General features: G+C 37.9%; 1 long non-coding RNA gene across 1 annotated transcript; it reads left to right on the plus strand.

Annotated features, from left to right (window-relative positions):
• Positions 1 to 547: 547 nt before the first annotated feature.
• LOC119765563 lies at positions 548 to 1,853 on the plus strand. The gene is made up of 3 exons (XR_005276820.1): positions 548 to 934; positions 995 to 1,067; positions 1,122 to 1,853. It is a non-coding gene; the product is annotated as an uncharacterized LOC119765563 (long non-coding RNA).
• Positions 1,854 to 8,237: the final 6,384 nt, after the last annotated feature.

Consider the following 8,237-nt stretch of genomic DNA (forward strand, 5'->3'; position numbering starts at 1 on the left):
TTGATTGGGATTTGAGTGTTAGGATGAATGAATGAGGAATGTCAACCACTAGTCATAGTCGAACTGCTAGCTCTGGATAGTTCAAGCAAGTAGTTTTCTGGAAGAAATTTAGAGATGAAAGTAAAGTAAATGACCGAAAAATAAAGTATCCATGATTAGGTTATAAAATTTTTGCACTAGCATTTTGTTGAGGATTTCTGAACGTTCGCTGGAGACCGGAGTGAAGACGTTGATGGTCAGTAACAAGCATTTTCTGTGATGGATCATGACTTGGAAATAGAGATGGAGGTTACTTGTAACCGATGATCATATATGACCCCGAACTGTTGAAGAATCTTTCGCAATTTGTTTTTAGTGAAATGTAAATAAATGTGTAGTTGTTAGTTTTCGGTTTTTCGTAAGATTTCCCCTTACGAAAATTCAGTTTACACTGAATTTTCGTAATTTAAGCATGGAGTGATGTAACAGTTGGCCTGTTTGGCAAAATTATTTATTTATGTGTTTCAATGTTAAATGTTATTTATTTACATTTTGCAATAAAATCCGTGTAGTCAAACTCCGCTTGCACTCTTCGGTAAACATCTCTGTAGTATTCACCACGGTAACTCAACCTGTTTTGGACCGATTGCCTTAAGACCCGGAGAGAGACTCTTGAGAGAGATGAGCCGATCTTGAACTACCTCAGTGAGAGAACACCACAGCTAGACCTGAGAACACAGTTGCTAAAAAGGGATGGGGAGTTCGCTACTTCTGTCGCACGCAGTTACCCAGAGAGCATCTCAAGGAATGACGTAATTCCGGTCAAACCGCTTGAGCGTCCGTTGCGACCTTCCCTATTCTGAGGACTCCAGGGCTCGTTCACTTTGTCCCCAGCTATCAACGAGAGTGGAAGTGCGCAATTTGTACCGCGAGTTTTTGGCTTTTTGTACAAAATGTAATGTAGTATAGTGACGTGTTCCATTTTTTGTTAACTAATTAAATTTCCATTTATTAGTTTCCCGTTAGTTAGTCGTGTGTGCGCTAGTTGCGTTGAAATTGTTTAAATTGTGTGCGAACCAGGAGTTAAGGTAATTGTGCTCAATAGGAAACCGTGCATGTGCTCATACAATTTCTTCGAACAGTGGTTCGCCCGTTAGCAACAGCGCTAACCATTCCCGCAGCAGCACCAGCCCAGCAGCAGCGCGAACACACGAGCATCAGAAGCAGCAGAGGAAAACGGAGACGAAGTTCCCCGCGCACCGCACTTCTCGTTGGCGCCGTACGTCACCAGGCGAAGCACGAGGACGAAGAGCGTGAGCGCACGCTAGGCGGCGATCCGTCACCACATCGCCCCGGTGAAGAAGGGAGGGTCCCTGAACCACCACTGAAGGACAGCGGAGAACGTTAGTCCCGGCCGGAGTCAACCCGAAGGCCGGAGCTTCCTGTCCGGTTGCGAACGCTGACAGCCGCGGAACCGGGAAACGTCTGAACCGGCCCGAGCCACCCCGTAAGGCCGAGTCCCGCATTCCGGTCAGCTGTTCATCAGCTGACGGCCACGTGTCGTCCCTGAGCTGAGCAACCAGCCCAAGTAGCAGAGAACAACAGCAGCAACAAGATCATCTATCGGTGAGTCCGTTCTTTTTTTGCACTTGGTGGAAGAAGCACGTCCCTAGCTGACGTAGCTCGATTTTTGCCGGCCTAGTGCCGAGGCGGCAGACGCGAGTCCGCTTTCTCGGACGCGTCCAAAGTTTGAGGAGCGAACTTTAATCCCACGCGTTTCTACGCCACACGTGGATGACCCCTGAAATCTAAACGCGCGCGCGCAAGTTCGGAGCAGTAGCCGATTTGATCAGCTGATTGCTGGAAGATGGAGAGAGCACAAGAGCACGGTTAGGGAAACAGACAGAAGTAAAGATAAAACGCACACGCAAAGTAGGTAGAAGGTAGAAAACACGAAAATGGCCACTAACACTATTATACAAATATAAAAGCATGCTAACCAAACGAACAGAAGAGAACTCGACTTTGTTTTTGGAGTTTATGAAATAAAACTACCCTAGATCTTTTCCTGATGAATAAAACGTTCGTTTAACTGTTATTTAAAACCTACTTGTGGAGTTTCTTTAGTTGATTCGATTTGGAGTTATGTCACTTTTCGTCGTCTTTTTTCGTTCTGTTTTCTGAATGACAGAGCTTGGCGTCGAATGCACTGCCACGATCGAAGCGCTGCCTGGTGGCAGGTGGCGGCACTGCCGATGATGAGCTTTTAGGTATGGGAAGCAACACACTGGAGTAAGTTGTCTGGGTAATTTCTTGTGGTTGGCGTGACGGATTCTCGGTTTCGTTTAGTGGCAGTTCTCGGTGATCTAGCTGGTTCGATCCTGAATCCTCCGATGAGGATCAGTTCAAAATGGGCTCGTCTTATTAAAGAGTCTCGACCGGGCAAACAAACATGGCGTGCGATCTCCCTTTGGGAGTGGCGCATAAATCACACGCTCACCAGATCGACTAGCAACGGTTACAATATCACTTAAGTGATCATAACTCAAGACAGGGTTGCCAGATCTTGAATGTTGTGGACTTGTTGGAAAGGTCTCTTGATTATCTAACCAACGATGGGTCGGATGATGGAACCGGACATCGTTTACATGCATATAAATGAGATCCGGATATATGTGAAAACACATTTTTATACATAACTTTTGAACTACTTATCGAGGGTCTAGCTCATTTCCCCGAATGACATTTCCCCGAAAATCATTTCCCCTAATTTGCCACATCCCCGAATACCATTTCCCCTAATCAGCCACATCCCCGAATGCCATATCCCCGAATATCATTTCCCCTAATCGGCTATATCCCCGAATGCCATTTCCCCTAATCGGCCATTTCCCCGAAGTGACACTTACGCCAATTGCCGTTTATTTAAATTTAAATTTTCCCGAATTTTCATATCTCCTAATCATCATTTTCACTAAAGCCTTTTTCCATGAATAACAGTTATTTTCTTTCTCAATTTTACCGAACAAACAGCTTTTTCGGGTATGCTGTTGATTAAATGTTGTAAATTGGGTAGTACAGCCTTTTGTCAATTTTTATGAACAACGGTAAGAAACCATTTCTGATAACTTTTTTTTTTCATTTTTATGCAAAAAAGAAGTTATTGACAAGACAACATTTTTTCGATGGATCAACTATGATCCCCTTGGAACGAGCTGTCAAGTAGGAGCTTTTCTGCCAAGAAGGGCCGGGAAGTGAATTTTTAAAAATTGAATTAAAAATCAATTTTAAATCCTTTGCGGTCGTTCAAAGGATCATTGTACTTAGAAAAATAAGCTTTATCGTTGTGAACAATAATATCATAATTTTAAGCTTAATTGGGGGGACTGGGCCATTCGGCAGAATGACGGTCGGCGGAATGACGTTCGGCAGACAACCAGAAGGCAGAAAAGGTCATTCGGCAGACAAACATTCGGCAGAAAGTACATTCGGCGGAAAAGTACGAATGGCAGAAAAATGTTCGGCAGAAAAGGTCAAATGGCAGACAGGGTCATTTGGCGGAACGTCGATTGGCAGAAAAGCACATAAGGCAGAAAGGTTCATATGGCAGAAAAGTACAGAAGGCAGACAAACAAATGGCAGAAAAGATCATTAAGCAGAATATATCATAAGGCAGAATATTATTTGGCAGACAAAGTCATTTTTGTCTAACTTCCTACCAGCAACTTTATCGAGACAGAACCCAGTGAGACAACCTGGACTGAGCTTACGACTTAACCTGTAGGTCCGACGGGGGCCAACATTCAATTTCCCGTCCGACGGCAGGCGTGACCAGACAAATCTTTAAAGGGCATAAAATTTCCGATCTTTTGCTGCCCATACATCAATGTTTTCTATAAAACCCACGTTTTAAATACCTGGGCTTTTGCCCAGTTTGATCCACTAGAAAAAATTACGAAAGTCCATACATTTTTGGCAGATTGCTCAAACGAAACCATAACAACGTTTTTGCTTAAGTATTTAAAAACGTGGGTTTTATAGAAAACCTTGATGTATGGGTATCAAAAGATCGGAAATTGTATGCCCTTTCCAATGCCACAGAGATTGACTTGTGAATCGTGGACCGGTTCGGATGCCGGCGGATTTTCCGACGACGAAATTTCGGGTTTAAACGAAATTCCAACGAAAAATCTATTCTATCGATACAAAGACTCCCAAAACGGTGTTATACCCACAATTAGCAATTCTATGGTAATATATTGACGTTCAGTTAAATTAAATGTTTGCAAAACTAAGTTTAGATAAGTTTTATATAGAATTTCCAGAGTTATTTAAACTTTCATTCTAAGTAAGTAGTAAACTTGATATTCAAACCAAATTATTTTGTTAATCAGTCAAGGATGCCTATTTGGAGTTGGGAGACTGGAATTATGGTGATTTATCAACAAATAACTTTATTTATGTTAATTTTTCGAAAGGTGTAGGGAGAGTGGGGAGACTTGATCCCCTTTTTGTATCGCACATAACTCTGCCAATTTCTCACAAAACTATGAACTTTTGCAAGAATTGAAAGCTTAAACATACAACTATGTTTGGCTAATAAGGGTATTTCATCAGATAAACTCTTCGAATCATGCCAAGCGTTTTAAAAAAATATATTAAACCGCCATTTTCAAAATGTTGGGAGTAATTTGATCCCCTATTCAACATTTTGAAGAAATCTTAAGCAAAATGTTTCTTATTCATCCAATCTTTTAATTTTCTATAAGTTACAGCAATTTCACATTAAACCTGTACGTTTGTTTTCAAAATATAACAAGTTTAGCATGCAAAATATTTAAAAACTTAAAATTTTCTTTTTTAGACCAAAATTGAGCATGTTTACAAAAGCTGGTAATTTTTGTTTACAAAACTTTTGAAAAATGGTTCAAACTGCAGTAAGTTATGTTCAACTATACTGAAGGAAACTATGTACGAAAACCCAGCTCAATTAATTAATCTTGAGGCTGATTCCAGTGACTGTAAAAATGCAGGGATCAAGTCTCCTAAACGTACTTTTTCAAACAATTGTTTGTAAAAATAGTATGACGATAAATTTAACGTCAAATGCGGAAGGGTTTTGGAGTTGATATGTTTATCAAGCAATTCATGTATAAAAAATTTTTTTAAATAATTTTGAGTGTTTTCTATACTTATCAAAACAAAGAAAAAGATCTCTTGGAAGTTTTTGCAGCACTTTTAGAAAAATGTGTGTAACTCAATCTAAACATTTTTTAATTTTTTTCTTTGTTTTCTACAATGAGTTTTAGTTGATTTCACACAACTTTCTAGAACAAAGCCAATTGTTTTACCCACATGCTGACGAGATACAGGCTTGGGATCAAGTGTCCCCGGGGATCAAGTCTCCCACTCTCCCTACAAACTTTTGTTGCACCTTTTTTATTTCTTTTATGGAAATCATCTTTTCATGAGCTTTTTATAGCAAAATGTTCGGCATGAGTTTCTGAATAAAACGTAGTACTAGGTTTTTGACAAACTTTTAATTGTTTATATGTTTCATCACAAATGTGTATAGTGCCCAAGGGGTGTAAATATTTTTTTTACATACAGTACTTTCTTTTAATGTGTACCAACATTGACCAAAATATGACATCGGTATTACGTCTACAGCCCGAGTTATTCAACTGTCTCATTATAGACGCACTTGGCAGGAACAATGAGACACTCTACGAAAATCAATTATTTTCTAATAAAATGTCATGTTTTAGTATTGTTCCGTTGCAGGTAACTTGCCTTAATTATTTTAAAACAATTTTACCAACTTGAAACTTAAATTAACAAAAGTTATACCAAAAAGTATTAGAATTTTGTAAAATCCATATATTTATACCAAAAAACTTTATGTTTTTTGTTAAATGGTGTTAAAACTCAATAAATTTGCCAAAAATCACTTTCAATTCATATTTTGAAAAGTTACATATAGTGCGTCCATCCCGGGAATTCCCGGGACAAAACTCCCGGGATTTTTCCAAAACCGGGAATTTCCGAATCCCGGATTTTTATATTTTATCCTGGAATCCCCGAAATCGGTAAAAATATCAAATTTTGGTCTGGAAATTCAGATTTTGTTGTGGAATAGATGAACAACGATTAAAAAATAAAAATAAAATATTAAGCATAATTTTACTTATAGAGAATAATTGTCAGATCCGTAAATTGCCGTAAATTGCTTAGCGCTTGAAATATTTTCGCTTCACTTTTATATTCATGAATTTAAATTGAAAAAAAGTAATTTTAAATATTTTTTTATGAAACATCTTTGGCAACAAAGACGAATGTATCGAATCAGAACAGCTGTTTTAGTTTATTTTTGCATAATGTTTTGATTTTTCTGATTGATTTCGGTTAAAACAGAAACAGAACAAAACAATTAGTACACCGATCTCCAAATTAATTGCTCTGAAATCTCGTGTACTTATTCAGTTTGTACTTCAGATTTTCTCCAGTTGGCGGTAGGGACATTAAGATAATTTGTAAAATATTGTTTGTTATGATTTTATCTGCTGTTTTTTTATTTGTTGTTTTAGACATTTTAAAAAATTGTTGAAGCTTTTCTGGTCATGTCATGTAAAAAATAAAAATATGTATTAATAAGAGACTTATTTAATTTGAATCACACTGGATTAAAAATTTTGATACATTTAAAAACCAAAGCACAAGAAAGAGCAAAAACTAATCTTTCAAGCTATTTAAAACGGCTATTCTTGTTCAGATTGAAGAGTAGATTTTCACCAATGAACAGTATTGAGCTAAATCCATGATTTTTATCGCCCTAGTTACATAGATTTTGAAAAGAAGAAAAATCAAAGTGTCTCATTGTTACCCATGGGCTGAAAGGAGTGAGAAACAATAAGGTAGCCCTGGATTCTCGGTATATTCTTAATTTTGGCCAAACCAAATGAAAGGACATTGTAGCCCAACTCATTCCCTATGAAACGTCAAAAAAATCTGGAGAAATGTTAGTTTTGGTGTTTACGGCTGCCTATGAGCGAAAAACTAATTTTGTCCATAATTTACTTTTACACCCCAGAATCAAACATTTATGAATAACTTTTCAAGGGAGCTTCCATAACCAAAGCCACTATTATGGCAGACGTGTATCGTGTAGACACACCTTTCCCCAAAATATGAGCCTGTTTGGTTGAAACTACTACTTGTGAGAGCCATTTTATCATTGTTCCCGTGTCTCATTGATGACTACTCTGCCCTAACCTACATTGTCGTGTTTGCCATTATCATTAGAATTGTGAAATTTTGTGCAGTACAAGTGAAAATTATTCCCAGTCAATCAATCGAAATTCTGAAACAGACCCCAAAATTCGTTTTAAATACTGAGATATTCCACAAAAACCAAAAAAAAAACTTCGTGCATTTTTGTCATTTTCCATATGAAAGAAGTTTCAAACTTGTCGTGCTATCTTGACACAGCCTGAAATTTGATGTAAGTGCGACAATCGGGTACTAAAGCCCTATGTAAATTTTTATGAACAACTGTAAAAAACACGATAAAAAACCATTTGTGATCACTTTTTTTCATTTTAATGCAAAAAAATATTGTCAAGACAACATTTTTTCGATGGCTCAAGTATGGTCCCCTTGGAACGGGCTGTCAAGTAGGACCTTTCCTGTCAAGAAGGACCGTGAAGTTAATGTTTTAACTGGTGGATCAATTCTCAAATTTAGTTCTCGGCTTATCAGTCCCAGTAGCAAGTAAAACGAAAATTTTGTTTTTTTATATATAATATCATTTTCAAGGGTTTTTTTTTTTAAATTGAATTAAAAATCCATTTTAAATCCTTTGCGGTCGTTGTACTCAGAAAAATAAGCTTTATCGTTATGACCAATAATATCACAAATTTAAACATCATTTTAGGACCCAATTGGCCAAAGGGATTTCAGGTCAGAAAGCGTTTGACACAGATACGAGCTCGACTACCGTAAACCTTTTCAATTATATTTCGGGACTCCGGCAACCAAATTCAGCCAAACTTCGGGGCAATGCACAGAATGGTCAACTAAACATACTGTAATTGTTATTGTTTACATTGCGTGCTCTCGTTTTTGTTTATTCAAGATCAAACTTTAAAACTCGTTTTTCTCGGAACGTCAAATACGACGTACGACAAAACAGCACGACAGCGATAAATAATTGTAAAGAGAGGTTTGGATTATCTTAACGTGAAGACTTCCATCATTGT

Source organism: Culex quinquefasciatus, chromosome 1 (genome assembly GCF_015732765.1).
Source record: "Culex quinquefasciatus strain JHB chromosome 1, VPISU_Cqui_1.0_pri_paternal, whole genome shotgun sequence".
NCBI lineage: Eukaryota > Metazoa > Arthropoda > Insecta > Diptera > Culicidae > Culex > Culex quinquefasciatus.